We start from the raw sequence: 21,833 nt of genomic DNA, 5'->3' as shown, positions 1-21,833 counted from the left end.
TATTCCGGTAGAGGGCGCCACCGCGCGATAACCTAAATCCGCGCAGACGAAGTCGCGGGCTTAAGCTAGTATTATATATTTTGTTAAATACAATCAGGTGTAGTAAAGTACTGTGACAGTAGCTATAATCAGGTGTAGTAGTCACAGTAGCTTATTTACCGTCCCATATATTGTGGTTCATGTCAATAAGCCTTCGGGGAGTCCCGCATGACACGACGAGCAAATAATATCTGTTAAATTAAATTTGACCGTGCTCTGGGTAAAGATATTCATATGTTTAGTATTTTTACTTTACTGTGAAAATTGCCTTAATAAGGCTTAAGAGCCAGTGATATTTGATTTTTTTTTTTATAAAAAAAAACATAGAATCCATATCAAATAACATTCTGTTGGAGTTTGTTGAAATCAAGAATAACACGCTTTTTGTTAGAAGACCCATGTGAGGATATTTTCTATAATTTTTAAAGATACAAATCTCAAACCCGGAACTAAAATTTTCATACTTAAAATTTTCAAGTAGTAGAGTACTAGTAGAGTTGTTGTTTTCGACTTCGTCTGCGAAGAATTCGAAAATCGCTTTTCCGTTGAGACTATCCAATTTTCCGGGATAAAAAGTAATCTGTGTTAATCCGGTTTATAAATTACTTTTGTGCCAAAATCTCGTTAAAATGATTTCCTGTTTTGGCGTGATGGAGTAACAAAATATCCATACATTTAACCTTTCGCATTTATAATATTAGCAGGATTGAACGAGAATACCCTTTGAACCTTTTGATTTATATTTTTGTATTAAAAATATTTTTATGTTTATTCACAGCATGTTTTTATTTTCGACACTTTATCTTTTTTAGCCTCAAACCGTCGTAAACAACCCTAAAATGCCTCAAAATATTTTAAAGTAACTTATCTTGTAACAGTCCCAATCAGCCTACCGTAACCCATAATTATTAACATTTGACTGTGTTTGCTGCGATTGAACAGTACATAAACGGTTAAAAAACTCGGGAAAGTAACGCAGATGTTATCCCACTATAATACTATATATGCGAAAGTTTTTAAGTCTGTTTGTTTGTTACTTCATCACGTCTAAACCGCTGAACCGATCTCCTATGTCCTTCCCCGGGACTCAAACTATTTGTATAGGTACTTAATTTCATCTTAATCGGTTCAGCAGTTTAGGCGTGAAGTGATAATAAACAAACAAACTTTCGCATTTATAATATTAGTGGGATACATATGGCAATTGTACGTAGGTACCTACAGGTAGGTTAGGTGTATACCTAACATGAGACCTTTCATAATTTTTACTTTAACATAATGCTTTTACGGCCATGATAACTCATTGTAATGAAAACAATATACCGGCTAGAGTAGCGAGCGTTACTCGAATAAGTTAATTTGCCTAAAAAAATATAAAGCTTTTTAAATAAAACAAGAAACTGGCTTCATTTCAAACCCGACCTCATAGGTCAGGAGGCTACGAGCTACTGTTAATAAGTAGGTAAGTAAATATACTGTGAAGATTCTCTCGGTGTAATCGGAACACCCTATACACTGTGTATGTTGTAAGGGTTATTCCTTGAGAAAAGAAAAAGTTTTAAACACTTGAAAAACGCAAAATGTTAATTGAAAGCGGCGCTGGCTGAAAGCGAACGAACACTGAGTAGGTACTTAGGACCACGGCAATGGTACATTTCGTAAATAAATCCTGGGGATTGTAGTACTTTAAGTGTTACGGATATCTAAAGGGTTTCGCTAGAGTTCATTGTTCTATTACCACGATTTTTTTTATTTTTTTGCTAGCCTACAATAGTGTCCCACTGCTGGGCAAAGGCCTCTCCTCTTGATCTCCACACCTCCCGGTTCAGCGCAATGTCAGGCCAATCCCTTGCATACGCGTCTAAATCGTCCCGCCATCTCCTTCTCGGTCTGCCTCGCCGTCGACGGCCGTCCTCCGGTGCCCACCAAGTGACTGTGTGAGCCCACCTCTGTGGGTGCATGCGACAGACGAGTCCAGCCACCAGTTTCGTGTACCACGAAATAAACAAAAAAAAATTGATGCCCTTATCGTTACAGACCAATTTTTGCCAAGTACCTAACCTTCAAAAACGGAAAGAAGAAAGGAACACAACAAAGGTCATGTAGTTATCAACATAAGTGAGAATTAATGAAACACATAAACAATACAGACATACAATTATATAGAAAAAAAAGAGATTTATATGTATATAGATATAGAAACACACACACATATACACACACACACACACACACACACACACACACACACACACACACACACACACACAAGCAGGCAGTCTCTTTAGCTAGTGTTATTAAACTAAAGTTTGATTTTTATGCCAAATTACTGGGTTCACACGATACAGCCCGACCTAGTGTGAGAACCGCTGTTAAACTCTAGTTCCTACCTTTAGGCTAAGTAGCTAAGTAAATTATTACGTAATGTACTTGAACATTGGCAAATAAATTATTTTTCATTTTCATTTAGAATATATAGAAATGCGCTAGCCACTAGCTCTAACTGTGCCCGTGCCCTTAGTACAAATCCCAAAGGTTACCGAGGTCGCTCTTGATCTAGTGAAACATTGAAACCTCCGCGTCGGCTGGCTCCGTAAATAGAATATTTTCTTTTGAATACTTTTCTGAATTAGCTCCACGTTCTTACAAAAGATACTAGGCTTATTTTCGATGTTATTGAGAGGATACTGGGGGGCTACTACGAAATTCCAAAATGGAAGTTCATATCTGACCGTCCCTTTTACTCTCGTATTAAATAATATTAGCGTAAGCGGAACGGCAAGATACGAAGTTTGAATTTTGCATTTCGTAGTACAGGGCCTGTAGGGGCCTGGCTTATTTGTTCTAGAAAAATAAAGTTCCCTGTTATTTGGCTTTGCTTCTTCTTATTATATTTTTTTTATTATTCTTATTCTAGTTTTCTTTGCGAATTTTAATACAATCATACTGTAGCTATCCTATGGAGCGACTTTAGTTACTTAACACAAAAAGCAATCGGAAAGTTTCGATGGCCAAGTCCCTCGAATTAACTTATGAAATTAAGTAAAGTGTTTTGTACCCGAATGCCGGTCGCCACGTGTCACGCTTTGCCTAGTGTGGAGTCAACGGCAAGCAATTAGTAAAGCAATTCTTTTTTTTAATAAACCTTTTTTTGTGTAATTACAGCGATTGTCGAAATCAAAAAATCAAAATCAAAACATTTATTCTGCAAGTTGGCTGCAATGGGCTCTTTTACATTTCACAAAATATTCTGTATCCGCAATAACTTTTACTTGGAGTTGCCAAAGCGAGCCTGAATTATGAAGAAAGTGCATCAGATATGCTCTCAGTACAGCCGTCTAATTTCCAGTGAGTATGTGAAGGGTCCACGGAAAGAACATGCCTAGTCACCTTTTTTTAAAATTGAGATTTTAATCTCAAAATGTAGAGCTCACAAAGTACTATGACTTACCATTGAATTCAATAATCTGAAAACAATATAAAATCATTTTTTTTATCTTTTAAGTAAATGGTAACCATAGTAATTGTTCGTGATGACTAACTTTCAAACCGCTATAACTCAAAAAGTTGCTTAGGTGACTAGGCACGTTCTTTCCGTGGACCCTTCATGTAGTACAGCTAGCAGCAGAAGTAGATGAGCGGTTGTGATGCTCAAAATTATCTACACGCTCTTTTATTACCTTGGCAGTAGAGTCATTTTGAACGCCACAACCCCTGATCTACTTCTGCTGCTGACTGTATTACAAATTCACTGGAAATAAGACGGCTGCAGCATAATTGATGCGCTTTCTTTATAATTGAGTGTGATGCTCAAAATACTCTTTTATTGCCTTGGCAGTAGTCGTGTGTAGATCGTTTTTAAGCACCTTACCGTCCATTCACTTCTGTAATAGAATGTACTAGTCCAGTCTACCCATGGTCATCACTGTGGTAGATGCTGATGCCTTAAAATAACCGGAAACTTATTATAGTTATTTATGTGGCTGGTGCATAATGAGAGGCATTAAAGTACGAGTGTGGTTTTATGAAACGAGCCGAAGGCGAGTTTCATAATAAGATCACACGAGTGTTTTAATGCCTAATTATGTATAGCCGCATACATAACTTTATCTACATGCATATCATAAGTTTTCTATAATATGTTCAGATATGGCCTGTATTTTGACTTTGACTTTGACTTGACTTTGACTTTGACTTTGAATAATAATTATTATCTACATGTATGTCATAAGTTTTCTACAATATGTACAGATATGCATTGTTAAAAAAAGTATTACCGATACTTTAATGTAAACATTAAGATGCACTGTACTTTAATGTGAACATTAAGATGCACCCGCAGATACCAGGTTAAGAAAGGCCATTTGATAGTCGTTTCTGAACATATAATAGGGAAGTTATGATATGCATGTAGATAAAATATATTAAGTTATCGAGGTTCACATCCCTTAGAAAATATGTCTACGATAATATTACTCTTATTATTAGATGTCTGCGAAAGTTTTTATTAGAAATTACCAAACGGAGCCTGAAATATGAAGCCGCATCGAATCTGCTTGAAGCACAGCGTCTAATCTCCAGTGAGTTTGGAATACGGCCAACCAAGATAAGCGTCTAGAGAAACAGCCTTTGTAGTCAACCTTAACTTATAATCCGGTTTGCCTTTAATAACTTAATATTGGTTCAGGCAAAACGGCAAATTAATGTTGGCTACCAGATTTACCGACTGACGTATTTTGCTGGATAAGATCGGATAGCTTTAGGCTCGTTTTGCGAAAGCATACAGCAACTTGCTGCCTTTCACCCATTTTCTTGAAGGCATAATGTAACAGCTGATATACCTTTTGAGAACTTTTCCGTACTTGAACATTCTTGTAGGTACTCTACGCTGAGATCGTGTAACGTAACCATGTTACTACGTACTCCGTCTTACTTCAATTACGTAAAGAATGACCTCAGTCCTCCTACGCGTACACATACAACTTAGCTGTCCAGCTGTACTGTCACGCGTGCAGGAGAGTATTTTTTTTAAAAATCCACACCACAATAGACGTCATCTATAGAATAGGTAGTTTTTTAGGGTGACCTTCATTGAAATCGATGAAGAGGACCATTATAATATGAACCACTGTGAACGCTTTTATACAAAGTGTTAGGCATAAAACCCACTATGAATAAGCACGCAAAACGTTTCTGCAAATTTTCGTACCTCTGTCTTCTGTACTATTTACTATATTATGATGCTCAATAAAGAGTCACTGTTTTGTATTATAATACACTTTTATATAAACAAGAGCAACGAATATGGGTCAGATAATATGAAAAATGTTATATAGAATACGACCCCGTTTCACAGCTGTTGATTTGTTTATGCTTAATCCGATCGAAAACAATCTATTTTCAACTATTTTACCATAAAATACCAGTGCTTAAATGTGCTCTACTTCTTTCATCTAATGTGATAAAAATATCTTTCTTTTCTTTCTTTCTTTCAAAACTAAAAAATTATGACAATAGATATTAAGTAGTAGATTGTGTGTGTGACGGAAAATGGGATTAATGCTCGAGTTTTACACACTGCTTTTCACTTCAATTGCGAGGAAATTAAATAGCAACGGTTGAAACAATTGTTCAATTGCTAGGTACCTTTTATTTTTCATGCATTGCTAAATAATTATATTTTTTAGTTATATTGATTTATTTTAATTGATTTTTAGTTTTACATAAATTAAAAATTATTTAAAAAATATATAGAAACTGTTTTGTTTGTGGCTGTTGACTAAAAATAATAATAATAATGACCTGAATGCCTTGGTCTTAGACGATAATTTTATTTTATGCACTAGAGCATAAAAAGTAATTTTATGTCGCCTAGATCCAGCATAAACACGAACTTTACGAGCATGAGAAGTGAAAACATTTTTTTTATTCGACTATCAAAAGCATAATTAATAGAACATGGTTCAGCTAACTCCGCTCGATATCGCCTCACTTGTTGCATTCGAGCACGGAATTAACCGATAATTTTGTAGAGAAGGGACGAGTATCATACTCGTTCACTGTATTAAACAACACTGAACACAATTTTGAAACAAAATTTTATAAAAATGGTCAATTAAGTATTGGCACCGGCTCAGATGCTCAAATAATAATAATTAACGTTTATTTCAGGCTCTATTCCCATATCGTCACTACTTTGAACAAATCTCGTATCTAAAATAAATATGTCAACAAAATTAAACCTTGACATAATGTTCATAAAGTTCACTCGGAAAAATTATCTATTTTGAGGTACGACTTTTTTTTTAGGTAGTGACGATATGCTACTTACTTCTTGTAATAATGTTAGTTATTTATTTAAAATAAAACAGCATTTTCAAATAAATTTTGTTTTAAATGAAAAAAGTACTATTCAAAAACAATAATAAAATTAATCAAAACAACAATCGCATAGTAATTAATTAATCAATAATCGTAAAATACATTATATCACTTCTCTATGTCAAGGCCGTTAGAACATGGTTCGATATATTTGAGCACCCGGCCTTCCTTACTCTCATCTCATATTTGATGCTCACTGTACCTACTGTGACATGGGCAATCAGTTTAATTTATCGAGCTATTTGCTGAAATATTTCGGTGGCACAGTCCTCCTCTCAGAACAAGAGGGCTTGGGCCATAGCTCCCACGCGGGCCCAGTGCGGATTGGGAACTTCGCACGCACCATTGAATCGCTTCGCAGGTTTGTGCAGGTTTCCTCACGATGTTTTCCTTCACCGCAGAACTCGTGATAAATTTCAAATGTAATTCCGCGCATGAATTTCGAAAAACTCAGAGGTGCAAGCCGGGGTTCGAACCCACGACCCTCTGCTTGAGAGGCGATAGGTCAAACCACTAGGCCACCACGGCTTCAATTTCGGGTTAATTTTGTGATACTTTGACAATATATATATATATTTTTTTATTCGACTGGTTAGCAAACGAGCAAGTGGGTCTCCTGATGGTAAGAGATCACCACCGCCCATAAACATCTGCAATACTCCTGGTATTGCAGATACGTTGCCAACCTAGAGGCCTAAGATGGAATACCTCAAGTGCCAGTAATTTCACCGGCTGTCTTACTCTCCACGCCGAAACACAACTGTGCAAGCACTGCTGCTCCACGGCAGGATTAGCGAGCAACATGGTAGCAATCCGGGCGGACCTTGCACAAGGTCCTACCACCTGCAAAATCCTACTATAATATTATAAATGTGAAAGTTTGTGAGTGAGTGAGTGAGTGAGTATGTTTGTTACTCCTTCACGCTGAAACGGCTGAACGGATTTGGATGAAATTTGGCAAAAAAATGGTTTATAACCTGGATTAAAACATAGGATACTTTTTATCCCGATATGCCCGAGGGATAGGGATAAAATCTCTTAATAACAACCGCTAGGCTTAGAGTCATGAAATTTAGTATGTAGGTAGCTGAAAATCTGTAATAACACTAGGCTAATTTTTATTCCGATATTCCCACGGGATAGGGATAAAATCTTGAAATAACAATCGCTGGCCTTAGAGTCATGAAATTTGGCATGGGTGTTTTAATTTAACATCAATGAAACCACGATGTAATTTTAGGAATTGCCACGAGAATTTAATAAAATCCCCGAATTTCAATTCAACTGCTGTATCTAATGATTTACGCGTGCGAAGCCGCGGGTAAACGCTAGTATATAATATAACTAGCTTAAGCCCGCGACTTCGTCTGCGCGGATCTAGTTATCGCGCGGTGGCGCCCTCTACCGGAATAAAAGGTATCCTATGTTGATCCTTGGGGTTCAAAATACCTATACCTATACCAAATTTCATCAAATCGGTTCAGTGGTTTCGACGTGAAAGCGTAACAGACAGACAGACAGAGTTACTTCGAATTTATAATATTAGTAGGGATAATATATAATATAATATTTTGTATGTTTTTATCCAAACAGGCCACGATGCTTAAAAACTATGTCGGACCAAATCTTTAAACCATACATAAACCCTGTGCTCCGATATATTTGATCACGTCCGCCGCTGACTTATATTTGACGCTGACTGTACTAAGGTTCAAGCGAAAAAGCCGCACACAAATCTATTTTAATAAAAAAAATACTTTTGTAAAGAGATAGGTGCAGAAGACAACAATTCTTTCAATAACATAACTACTTACCTACTACATTGTAACTATTCGTATGTCTTGCGTAGATACACACAAAACAATATATAGGTAACCATATTTTTGTGTTTATGACCAATTTGCATCTAAATTATTACATGAATTCCTTTGAAAAATGAAATCTATCTAGAATGATTAATTTAAATTGTACCTAAGTCTTACGAAAGTGCGGATTCAGTTAAGCATTATAGCAGGAATGCGTTGTGTTAGAGAAAAAATAATTACCATAATTTTACACAACCGTTGGTTTTAATTAATTATGCTGGCCGCTTTTTCTGAATTGAAGTCAAAAGAATCTAATAAGTCTTAATGATAATAATGAACTAAAATAATTTCCTTGCTCACCCGCGACCTTACGATAGCTAAGCTTATGCAAAATATGCGTGTTCATGCAGTTCCTCCACCTCCACACTGTAAGAACACACACAAATCACACAAACCCATCTATCACCACCACCACACTACACTGACGCGTTTCGAACTCAAACAGAGCTCATCTTCAGAGTGACACAACCGTACACCATGCTACCAGTTGTTAGACTAACGAACCACAACCACCGTTTTACTAAAAAAAAAAAAAAAAATATTAATAATTTGTGGGTAGTTTTGTTTTGTTTCATAAAACGTATGTGAGTAAAACGTACTTGGGGAGTTACAGTGACAAGTTAAAACGGTGGTTGTAGTTCGTTAGTCTAACAACTGGAAGCATGGTGAACGGTTGTGTCACTCTGAAGATGAGCTCTGTTTGAGTTCGAAACGCGTCAGTGTAGTGTGGTGGTGGTGATAGATGGGTTTGTGTGATTTGTGTGTGTTCTTACAGTGTGGAGGTGGAGGAACTGCATGAACACGCATATTTTGCATAAGCTTAGCTATCGTAAGGTCGCGGGTGAGCAAGAAAATTATTTTAGTTCATTGATATGGACCTCCGCAAAGTAACGCCTGATTCAATAAATTATTTAATGATAATAAACTTGTATTTTAAATACTCAATTGGAATACAAATATAGTGATATACAAATATAGTTATTTTTCTGGTTTTTCTGTGCATCTATATTTCAGTTTGTATTTTCAATTTAGGTTTTACGGGATGACCGTAAAAGTAAAAATTTGGAATTGAAATAAAAAATACAAAAAGATTCCAAAAAACCAATCTTAATTTGATTGCTTAGTAACGGATATCTCTTGTCCGGGTGAGCGGTTAGTTCCAATGGAGTGCCGAAAAAGTTTCTCGATGAGGGCTACGGCATAGATGTCGCTAGCGTCACTGCTTAAGTGGCTAAATAAGAAATAAACAAGCTGAGATATGAGGTGCATAGGGGAAATTCGTGTCGGTACCGTTGACCATCAGTGGTGTAGCGGTATAGCACGCGGTACGAAATACCGAGGACCTGGGTTCGATTCCCAGTGATGGTCTTATTTTTCTGGTTTTTCTGTGCACCTATATTTCAGTTTGTATTTTCAAATATAGTGAAGTTTTTGCATTCGCGAAATATTCATCGTTACGTCACTACTTCACCTGCTTCATAAGCAAAATCAACAGTTAAACTGTTCGTACAATATTAACGGAGGTTTCCTTGTCAGCTTTAGTTGGCGCCATTGGGGCTGGCGGGTAATTCTTGCTGCGGTTGCTCTGTTATCCGAGACAAAAATGGTTATCGAAATTACTGTTTCTTAGGATTCCGTACTTCAAAAGGAAAAAACAATACAATACAATACAATACAAAGACTCTTTATTGTACACCAGTTAAGTAAGCGATACAGAAAACAGATACACAGAGAAAAAAAAATTACAAGGTGAGCAATAGGCGGCGTTAAAAACGGAACCTTTATTGGATCACTTTGCTGCCTGTCCGTCCGTCCGTCGGTCTGTCGAGACTCTTTATTTCGGGAACGCGTGGAAATATCCAGTTGATATTAAAATCATAGTTAAATATCTAACTGGCTAATTCTAATTCGTTACTTAATATTGAATTGTACCTACTATAAAGTAACTAAGAAATTATTAGGTAGGTACATGATCCCATCCCTTGGTAAAACGATGGGATGGAATCATATAGGGATTCTGGGTTAGGTATGGTTCCCCGAAATAACAAGCCATGTATACAGTCAGCTGTGGTATATTTATATATACATTAAAGGTTTAATTACATAGGACTCTACTGTCATATATAAGTGTAAGTATCTTTTGGTGGCTGTTCATATTTTGTTGTTCCATTATAATTCACTTACAAGTAAAGTTTAGAACGTCATTTTAGTTTAAATTTTAGTTTTTGACGACCGGGCAGTTTAGTAGTTAGAGAAACTGACTACAAAGGTTGAGGACCCGGGTTCGATCACGGTCGGGGCAAATATTTGTGTGAAAAAAATTCAAAAGTTTGCACTGGAATGTTTAATGTACATATGTATAACAAGTAAATAAAATGTTAGTGTCTGTGTGTAATATGAAAGGGACAGCTTTTAAATTATATACGAAGTACATGCGTTACTGATTATAAGACAGCAGTTTTAGAATAATAATTACGTGTTCAAATATGTTTATCCTTTGCGTAATACCCACAATAGGCACACTCTTTGGTTGGTTTGGGACCAGGTTAATTGGTATCAATTGTCCCATGATATTTATCTCACATTATTTTGGAAAAAGAATACATCGAACATACGAAGAGAATGATACGACGGACCACAAGTTTCCAGCCTCTTTTGTGGTTTCATCTCGTCACTAACTTTTAAACACGGAAAATAGTACAGGTACCTGCAGTGTTTAATTCATTAAAGACCGATATAGGATGTTGTAAAAGTGGCCTTCTCTTGTTTTAACGGTTTTCTAAATATATGTGGACGGACAGACGTCTTGCATTCATTACGGTCGATGATTCAAACCGATTTTTATTGCACGAATAAATGAGTGAATGATATATTTCGTTCGTTTCGTTTGCTTAAAATCTGGAGCGGTATTATCATAAACAACGGGATGATATAGTTCTTTATTATCTTGATAATACACGGACCTTGAAATAGTCTGGAATTCGACAATAAATACAAAATTCACGGAACAATCCTAGTGGTTTGACCTATCGCCTCTAAAGCAGAGGGTCGTGGGTTCAAACCCCGGCTCGCACCTCTGATTTTTTCGAAATTCATGTGCTGAATTACATTTGAAATTTACCACGAGCTTTGCGGTGAAGGAAAAACATCGTGAGGAAACCTGTACAAACCTGCGAAGCAATTCAATGGTGCGTGTGAAGTTCCCAATCCGCACTGGGCCCGCGTGGGAACTATGGCCCAAGCCCTCTTGTTCTGAGAGGAGGCCTGTGCCCAGCAGAGGGACGTATATAGGCTGGGATGAATATTTTAGCGAGATATTTTTTAAACAGCATACGCAAACAACGGTTATAAAATTTAATTTCACTACATATTTTTGTTCGGGCTAAATAACTAAAGAACATATTAAAAATCAAGTCAAAACTACGTTACGTATTCCAAATATAAAAAAATACGCACCTTATTCCAAACAATCACAAAACAAAACAAACCGTTCAAACCAACGGAAATAGAACACTATACTCAGTCACTAGCACAGTAGTCCTGACGGTCCGCGAGTTTATCCCGGCGCCGTGCGCGACTGTCGGCTCGGGCGGCCTCGGTTGCACTGGCTGGGCCCGCACCTCCCCCTACCTGTTACAGGTAGTAGGTACACATCCAGAACTAAGTAGGTAATATTGATGGATAACGCGAATTGATTTCCGCGCGGCTCGTTTGCTTTCAGGACGCTGTGGTCAAGGTCCACATTTTGGCCAGGAGAGGAAGTCAATGGGCGGTTTTATATTTAGGGCACGGGGCGACCGTCGTGGCTCCCCCCATTAAGCGCCAGTAACTGTTCGATATCAAGATGTACATTTTGCCCAGGAAAAGCTGGTGGAAGGTTTTTATTTCGGGCACTTGGTGATTTGATTTCGTGACTCCATGGAGAGTTACAAAATGCGTATCAAGGTTGACTTTTTCGTGAGGAAAAGTCAATGGGCAATTTTATATTTAGGGAAAGTCATGGCTTCTCTCATTGAGAGTCAGTGACAGTATGATAACAATGTCGACGTTTTGGCCAGGAAAAGTCAACAGGTTCTACATTACAGATACGCGGCGACTGTTCTAGTTCCCACATTAAGAATAATTACAAGTTTTTTAACGGGCCCTGTTTATTTTTGTTTCAAATCTTGCAACTTCATTTTGCCCTATTTTCAATGGTCAAATTTACTTGAAATTTAGTATTCATTTGTAAGTTGGATGACAATGAAAGTGCAGACAACAAAAAACAACTGTATCAAAAATGAAATGTTTAACAGAAACTTATTTTCAGTATGATTGAAGGTCAACATTTTGCCCAGAAAAAGTCTACGGTTCTGGACTGTCCTGGCTAGTGAGGATATAGTAGTTAGGATATGTTTATGGGCGGTGGTGATCCATCCACTTGCTCGTTTGTCATCCAGTCGAATAAAAAAAAGGATAGTGTAGAGGGTAGTGACAGTAGAAGATAAGATGAAATTGCTGTTGAAATAAACTTTTAAAGTTCAAAGCTTATGGACGCTTGTCAATAACGCCATAACGCCATAAAACCCACGGCGTTATTGAAACATGACAGATTAATGTAGTATGTGTGGTATTTGTGCCCTCATAAACATTAGAATCTAGATGGTCAAAAATATCTGAACACAGGCCGGAAATACACATGCCTGAAGCTCGTATATTTAAATTTAATGCAAGTAGCTTGCACGCTTGTGTCATCTTTGTATGCCAGCTCTGCTACTTGTACGAAAATGTGCGAACTAAAGGCATGTGTATTTCCAGCCTACACTTCGTTTTTTTCGAAAAAACGAAGTATATTATGACTGATAACAAGGTTGTGTCCTAATACTTTTTGAACATCTAGAAATCTACTGATAATGGCGACTGTTTGCCTTTAAGTCGCCAATTTGTCATAGCAAGGCATGTATAATGTCGTAGCTTCACTCTGGCGGCGACAGTGTCGCTTGGCACTAAATTATTGTAGTACCGTGTACAACAGTGCAACGTGCATCGTGTGCAACTATTGCAGAGAAATTCACTTTTCATTGTGAATAGTCATGGTTTTGCCGTGAACATTAGAAATTTGTTATTATTATTATTTTCTTTTGAAAAATGTTTGGAATTATTATAAAAACTGCTCTTTCTTGCACTATATCTTAGTATTACGAAATAATAATAAGTCATCGGAACTTGGTGCATGTTCAACCGATACTCCGGCCTGTATGTCGCACTGCAGTTTCCACGTGGTACACCAATACAGAATGGGAACTACACAATTAACCATAGAATGGCTTTGCAGTTTCATACACCTTTACTTAAGACGTTTTCCTCTTCACACTAAAAAGCTCAATTCCGAAGAACATTGAAGTGCGAGCCCAGGACTCTTTTTAAGAGGCCATAGGTCACCACTTGGCCACCACTTTAAGGAAGCGGTGTAATCATTTCACGTCCCTGTTACTATTAGCCAAGCACTAAGTATAACAAATACCATTCCATAAATACCAAGCCGTCCTCTTCAAGAGGTATTTACCCGTCTATAATAATCGAGCAAATACCAAAGACTGTTCACACTTCCGTTCGCAATACACTGGAACTAACTGACGCAAAAGGGCTTAAGTGTGTTTGATTTTGCAGTATTTTAGGCCATTTCGGTACAAGATTGCGCGCTGCTGTAAAATTAGCAATGTGAACTCTGGACGGATGCATTGACGGTTTACATGTTTATTTACTTTGCGTTCTGTTCTTATATCGTTCATCATTTTCGGCTCGCGTGCCTTGACCGCTTTCTTAATATACTACGGTATTCCTCTAAAGTTAAAACTATCATTATGCACATGCAAAAATTGTACCTATTGTATTATACACACAAAACAAAAAGTTTCAGCCTACCTACATAAGTACCCATCTCAATCAGTTAATAAACATCTTCACAAAATGTTTTTTTTCTAGTCTACAATAGTGTCCCACTGCTGGGCAAAGGCCTCTCCTCTTGATCTTGATTTCATGAGGAGGAGTGGACCGTAAGCCCACCGCGCTGGTCCAGTGCGTGTTGGTGGGTCGTCAGAGTCTCGTTAGTTATTTAGCAGGATGCACCACGTGCAGGTCAGGTTGATGTATCATTTTGTTTTATTGTTAGTATAATGAAAGTGGTTTCGTCTTGTTAGAAATTGAAAATTTAAAAAGTCACCATTTTTTATTTTACCTCAATCTAATCAAAGCTGACATAAAAAATACAAACATTACTCTACATCTTCAAAAAAAATATTTGTTATAAAGAAAGAAATGTAATGAAGCATTATATTAACGCTCATACGACCCCGTGAATACCTATCACACATCTCTGTCTCTCTTCACTCGCTTACTAAATATATTTCTTAAAATGAACATTGATAATAAAACACGTATTTTACGTAGGTACTTTGTATTCGTGTTTTACGAATATTTCACGGTATTCAAATATAAAAGCTGTGATACAATAAATTTTCGATAGAAATTCATTTGGTGGAATGAAAATAAATACTTAAGTTCTTAAACTTAATAATAATACTTATATGACCTGCACCAGTCCACTTCCAGACGACTTAATAATCGTAAGTTGAACTGTTTAATTCAGCAATTACATATTAAGTATAAATCATGTTAGGCGTCTGGTCTGTTAATGTAACTGGCCGATATCCGATGACCGATGTCTGGTCTGTTAATGTAACTGACCGATGTCCGATGACGGATGTCTGGTCTGTTAATGTAAGGCATAAAACATAGCTTTTTTCGCATTAAATATTCATTGTTAACTCTTGACGTTTCTTTTAGAACACTCATCTACATATATTTTCATCCTTTATTTAAGTAGAAAATAATTGAAATCAAATCAATTTATTTTTTAAATAATTAAGATGAAGTTTTCTTACAAACGTTTAACGGTAAGGCCTTTGCCATAAATTACATTGTATTTTCCGGGGTAATAAATATTGCTTATCTTTTATTCTGAAGCCGGCATTATCCAAAAAAAATCAACACTGATTTAGTTACGTTAAGTTAAAAAGAAAATATATGTACAAATTTATCTGTTTCTTTATGTGAAACAAGCTTGGGCATTTCGACCAATCATTGATTCCATTATGTACGTAAAAACTTATTTACATTTACTTAAAATAAACCATAGACAGAAAAAACGATACGAATAAAACCAAAATGATATGATAATATTTAAAGGTAGTTTAATGTATTTTTAATACACGATTTAGCTACATACGTATTATCTCGTTACCGACACGTGCTACCGTTTAATTAAATATTTTATAAAATTCCTTATTTTACATACAGCAACATGTAATGCCGAATGGTAGGTAGTGCGTATTTTCATAGCTCACGGTTTGGCGCAGGTTTTCAAACTTAGCTTAGGTTATAGGACTGAGATCTTAACTTGACACGTAGAAATTATTTGCAGACATCAAATTATTATTATTATCGATTATTGTAAAAATGGAGCAAAAAGCCGCAAGTGCGCTATGTAATGCTGGATTGTCAGTTGACAATGACTTAAAAACTAAAAATAGGCTACTATTTTTTCCTGAATTACCTACCTCTTGTTTCGTCCGAATCATACTCTAAAAGATGACCAGCGGAGAAGCAGACATCCAGACATCTGATGTTTCAAATCCCATTGCATTTTAATTACCTACTGTAAAAATCAGTTAGGTTCTGACATTACGTCCTTGACTAGCTGGATTGGAATATGAAACATAAACATAATATCACGGCCTCGCTTGCGGTAATAATTAGATTTAAATTCCGGGACTTCACAAAATAACTCCTGAGTTCCCAATAATGACATCGTTCTTTGTAATAACATTGTATAAAAAACTTCCGTGCCTAAATTAAATTTAGAAAATACGGATATATTTTTAAATTGACGTACCCGAAGTCACCACAAATCCGACCAAGAACCTCATCTTAAGTGCTGATCTATCTTTGGTCGGGTCTGTGTTCTTCCTATTTTTCCATGATTACTTACAGATAAGGGGATTCAGCCTACGATGGAGGCCTACCGTTAAGGCGTTTACTCATTGAAGCTTTGTTTACCTCGTGAAATTGTGTTTGGAAGAACTGTGCTTAACCTGATGATGATAGAGCTTGGCTCGTTGCGCATTTTCGTTAAAACGTAACGTCCGTTTCTTTTTAAATCCCGACGCATAAAAATGGTTTTATAAGTTTGACGCTAATCTCTGTCCCTCTCTGCCCGTGGTATCCTGCACATAGATGGATCGATTTCGATGCGTTTTTTTACGTGAAAGTGAATTTTCTTGCGATGGTTCCTAGTTATTTGTAATAAAAATAGGTTAACCCGTTTTTGAGATATTGAATTTTGAAATGTAAATAGCGGAGATTTTACAACTTCTCGAAGTTTAAGATTATTTAAAAATGAGCGTTTTGAAATCAGTTATTTAGAAACGACTCTCTAGATTTCACTTGCGTATTTTTTAGCTTTATCATTATTGTGTCATTTTAAGATAAATAATCTGTAAATAATGGACGACATGCTTTAGTCAGGTACCTAGGTATATTTATCGTAGAAGTCATCTGAAACCCGTACCTGTGTCAAAGGATTACGCTCTCGTTCCAGTAAGCCGTATCTTCGTATCAAATATTACATTAGGTATCAGGTTTGGAGTATTTCAATACATTCTCTTTTATTACACTAGCTTCGTGTTGGAGGAGTTTTTATTTATTTATATAGCCTATAGAAAATCTGGAATTTCATTGAATGCCCCTGGGAATTTCCAAAAATTACATCATGGTCTTCATTTGCGTTTATGACGAGCATCCGTGCAAAAATTAGGAGAAAAAGTAGCATATGCGTCATTGCAGACCTTGAGCTATCTACATACCAAATTGCATCCAAATTCATTTTAGCGTGAAAGAAACAGATAAACATACCTAAAACACGCACGCATACACATACAAACTTTTGCATCATCATCATCATCATGTCAGCCGAAAGACGTCCACTGCTGAATGTAGGCCTCCCCCAAGGCGCTCCACTCAGATATCTCGTTCCTTTGGGGGAAAAGTGCCTTAGTCGCCACACTTGGCAAGCGGGTTGGCAACCGCAGGTATACCAGATAGTTCGCGGAGGACTCTGCCCATCCTCCGGTTTATCCCTTAGTTGCCTCTTACGACACCCGCAAGAAGAGATGGGATGGTGCAATTCTGGACAGACGTCACACGGCGTAACGTAACTTTTTCATGTACGAGTACTTATGTATAACATTAATAGGATGAAGGAATTTTTACTACATTTTCATTAATTTTAAATTTTGTTCATTCAGGCAGCTAATAAAGAGCACTTTCCGTTTTTTTGTTTAAATAAATTAGATTTTTTAGAAAAATATGGCTATGTCCATTGGAGGACAATTTTGCCAGTGTCTAGTAGGTTTTGCCGTTGTACGGTAAAAAAATTCTAGAAAACGAAATATGAGAGGTAATGGTGGATGAACGATGACAGCGCGAATCCTTAAAATAAATTGAAACTTTATTTCGGAAAACCAGACGTTTCGTGGGACTGTCAGTTTTCAAATGTCGCTGCCTACACACACGTACGTACGTATGGCGAAATTTGACAACTGACAGCTGTCAGTCCGACCTTTTTCTTTTTAAACAAACAGACCAAGGCACAAAACCTATTAATCCCATGAAACGTGTGGTTTGCCAAAATAAAGTTTCATTTTATTTTTACAAAAAAACGGAAAGTGAAAAAAATGTATCTACAATAGTGAGCTACATTATAAGTCTACTATCGATAAAAATATAATATATTATGGACCATCCTAGAAAACTTAAGGTACCCAATTACATTCAACAACAACTACAGTGACAATGACAAAACAGCATCATACAGCCGTAGGACGTCCACTGTTGGACATAGGCCTCCCATAGACACCCAGTTGTCCCCACATAGACCTGCAGTACCTAGGTTTAAATGTGTTTGTAGAAATGACTGGACATCACTGATCAGAACGTGAGCTGAATGCAAATACTACGCGACTAAAAAATAAAGAAAGAAGGGTTCGTTTTATTTCCAACCTTTCTGGCAACTGACAAGAACCAAACTCAGTTGTTTGTTACGTCACTTATTGCCTTTGTGTTCCAAAATAAAAATATGGACTTGCTCCGAATATTGAACTCACACATTGTACTCCGAAATTTAATGAAAAGTTTAAAATTTTATTTTCGGACGTTTATTGAAGAGCTCGTGTTTATTGAAAATTGTTATTGTTGCTATTTGGTCGGATATTTTGTGATTTCGGCACATTGTTACTGATTCAATATAGTAATCACATTCTTTTCGTTATTTTGCCCGATTTCGAAATGCATTGTTCGAATTATGGAATAATTTTTGAGCTGCTGATTTCGCTGAATTTTCGTTAAAAATATTATGAAGGTAGGTAGGTATATATGCCTTTCATTCATCAGTCTCATTCTGAGAAGAGTTCGGTTAAAAAAGTTGTACAGTATGATCGCAAAAAGTTAGAAACTTATTTTCTTTCTTTTTTTCCCTTTTTAATGTATTTCAGACTTATAGATTAATTTCAACTTAATATTTTTAAACGTTCCTAAGCAAAGGGTCTTTAACTCATAGACAGACAGATAAAGAGGTGATTTTAAAGTGATTCCATAAGGGTTTCTCTTCCTTTTTGAGATACGAAGCCCTAAAAACCTCAAATTTTTTTATGAAACCACGGAATAAAAACCAGACCGACATTTATTTCAAAACTGCCGTCCCCACAGAATTCATTCAACAAGTTATGCGGGAGAAAAATAGCCCAGTTAAAGTCGCCGACATTAATATCTTGAACAACGAACATTCCAACAAAAGGGCGAGCAGAGTTAGCGATATATATTTTAATGACTTTCACAACAACAATTTTCAGTTTTCGTATAAACGAAATACATAATTTTAAATCTGCATACTTGGTGAAATGTACAAAACAGAATGCATATCAACAAGCTGTATATTTTCTGCTAGCATAAATATAGAACAGTTTATATAATATCTGTTACTGTTTAATTATATACTATTTTTATGACTAAAAGTAAGTTGCTCTTCAGAGTGGTAGAGCCGCTCCGCGCCTTTATGAAATGATAACCTAACCAATTTTTTAAGTGGTCTACTGGACCATTTGATGTAAAATGATAAGTATTATAGCAGCCGATGAAAATGAAAATGAAAAGTGAAATATTGTAATATAATAATTCATTCAAAATGACATTATTCTAGTTGAAAGTTACATCAAAAATAATTCTAATTGGATTAACAAAGTGGATTGTCCAATTTTAAAAATATATATAAACTTTACATAAAAACCTAGAAAAGACCGTCAGAAGACAGTCTAATATATAAAGCTAAAACTCACAAACGCTCTAACTTTTTATTATGATTATATTATTTTTATTATGTAGTTTCATAACCACTAATTACTTTAAAAAATGCTGCTTGAAAATTAGCATTCATTACAAAGATACACCAGATCAGGCATGCCCCGATTTTATCGTGGACAGTCTTTAGTGAAGAAGTATTATATAATTTAAATAAAATGCTTTTCAAGAGTAAAGCACTTCGTTTGTTAGCAGAGAGTTTATTATAATTAGCAGAAAGGTTGTTATACAAAAAGTTTTCATGCTGATTGAGCGGAATCCATTTTAATGCGGTCCTGTCGGTGTTGCCGTTATACAAGCACTCGGGCATTTTAATATCGCCCTGAGACTCTAAATGTGTTTCATTTGGTGTGGCCAGATGCTACCGCCAGGTGAAATATCGTTCGCAATTTGAACCGGAGATTCTCCCGTTCTTTTTCACTTGCCAACCACTTTCCCGGGGGAAGTCATTTGACTCTACGTGAAAGAGATTATTTTGTTTGTTTAAAATGTGATTGAGGTTTGAACTCGGGCAATTCTTTGTCTGAAAGCCTGAGGTTTTTATGGAGGTCTCGGGAATTTCAGACGGGGATTACCTTTGAATATCGAACTATGAAATATTGCATTAAAAGGGATTCTTTGTTTCAATAAGCCGAAAAATTGTATGCTAATTTAACTTCGATATCAAAGTCAGACACTTCTTTTTTCACGTTTCTTGGCTTAGCTTGAATAAACAGCTATATTTATTCAGAAATATTTATATTGTACTAATAAGAAGAATTAAACCGTTAAGGACAAGGTTGATAACCTGTACAAATATGCGAAGCAATTTTTATAGTATGTGTGAAGTTTTAAATCCGTATTGGGTCCGCGTAAGAACTACGGCACAAGCCCTCTCATTCTGAGAAGAGGCCTGTGCCCATCAGGACGTATATAGGCTGAAATGAGATAATCTGTGCATGACACGTATGCGACATAGCCAATTAACAAACAATCTGACTGCGTGTGCCGTTACATGTATGCATAAACGCATTAAAATTTCATACAACTGCACAGCAGACACATTGTAAACTGCAAAAATACTGAATGCAGTACCTGTCTCACTTGTATTTGAACTTTTATAGAACCCGCATATAGTTAGTAAGTTAACTTAATTTTTAGAGTAGGTACCCTTCTTGTGTAATATGCATTATATACCTACCTAATTGTTGGCAATAAACGCATTTTCTTTCTTTCTTTCTATTTGTATTTTATTTGTTTTATATTGTATTTTATCATAATAGGATCATTGCCTAAATAAACAAGTTTATTATTATTATTAATTAATCCCACTAATATTATAAATTTAAAAGTTTTTGAGCGAGTGTATGTATTTTTTACTCTTTTGCACTTAAACGCTTGGATGGATATAGATGTAATTTTATATGTAGATAGATGTATATCGGGAATGACACATAGGCTACTTTTCAATCCAATAAAATTCAATCCAATCTCACGGGTCTAGAGGCTAATACGTCTGCAACTATGACTGCGTTAGAACTATAACCTAAATCCTCTCACTCTGAGGGGAGACCTGTGCCCAGCAGTGAGACGTATGTAAATTGGCCAAGCTGGTGATGTTGAAATCTAGACAAATCTAATAATTATTATTATTTATTTATTTATTTACCATAAATTGTATCTAATTATTATTGTTATTATATCCGGGTAAGCTAGCAATCTCCACAAAGTTGAACGAACACGACTAAAACAATGGCAGTGGAGCGACCAAGATGGTGGTAGCAATCCGGGCGGACCTTGCACAAGGTCCTACCACCTGTACAATGTTATCAGCCATTGAACACATGGCGCATCAGGTAAGCTGTTCTCTTGCGGCGCACTATCGCTTTAATCCTCTACGCGAGCACCTGCGAACAAAGTGTACAACTTTGTAAAAGCTTGTAACAAAGGAAAGAAAGAGATAGATTTATTTTGGTTTTATTAGTACCACCTAGGTACCACCTTACAGTAATAAGACTAAAACACTAAAACTAAGTGGTGATACGACAGGAAACCAAAAAGGGCCTCCACTCAGCATGGTAGCATGGTTTGCAGGTGGCAGGACCTTGTGCAAGGTCA

At 36.3% G+C, this 21,833-nt stretch overlaps 1 long non-coding RNA gene across 1 annotated transcript in view; it reads right to left on the bottom strand.

Moving 5' to 3' along the window:
• Nucleotides 1–11,874, bottom strand: part of LOC141429195 (uncharacterized) — a 100,712-nt gene extending 88,838 nt beyond the window's left edge. Inside the window, exon 1 of the long non-coding RNA XR_012451502.1 lies at nt 11,742–11,874. This is a non-coding gene — a long non-coding RNA (uncharacterized lncRNA). The remainder of the gene's footprint in view (nt 1–11,741) is intronic.
• Between the last annotated feature and the right edge of the window lie 9,959 nt (nt 11,875–21,833).

This window comes from Choristoneura fumiferana, chromosome 6, assembly GCF_025370935.1.
Source record: "Choristoneura fumiferana chromosome 6, NRCan_CFum_1, whole genome shotgun sequence".
Classification (NCBI taxonomy): domain Eukaryota; kingdom Metazoa; phylum Arthropoda; class Insecta; order Lepidoptera; family Tortricidae; genus Choristoneura; species Choristoneura fumiferana.
This window is presented reverse-complemented; position numbering and strand designations above follow the sequence as displayed.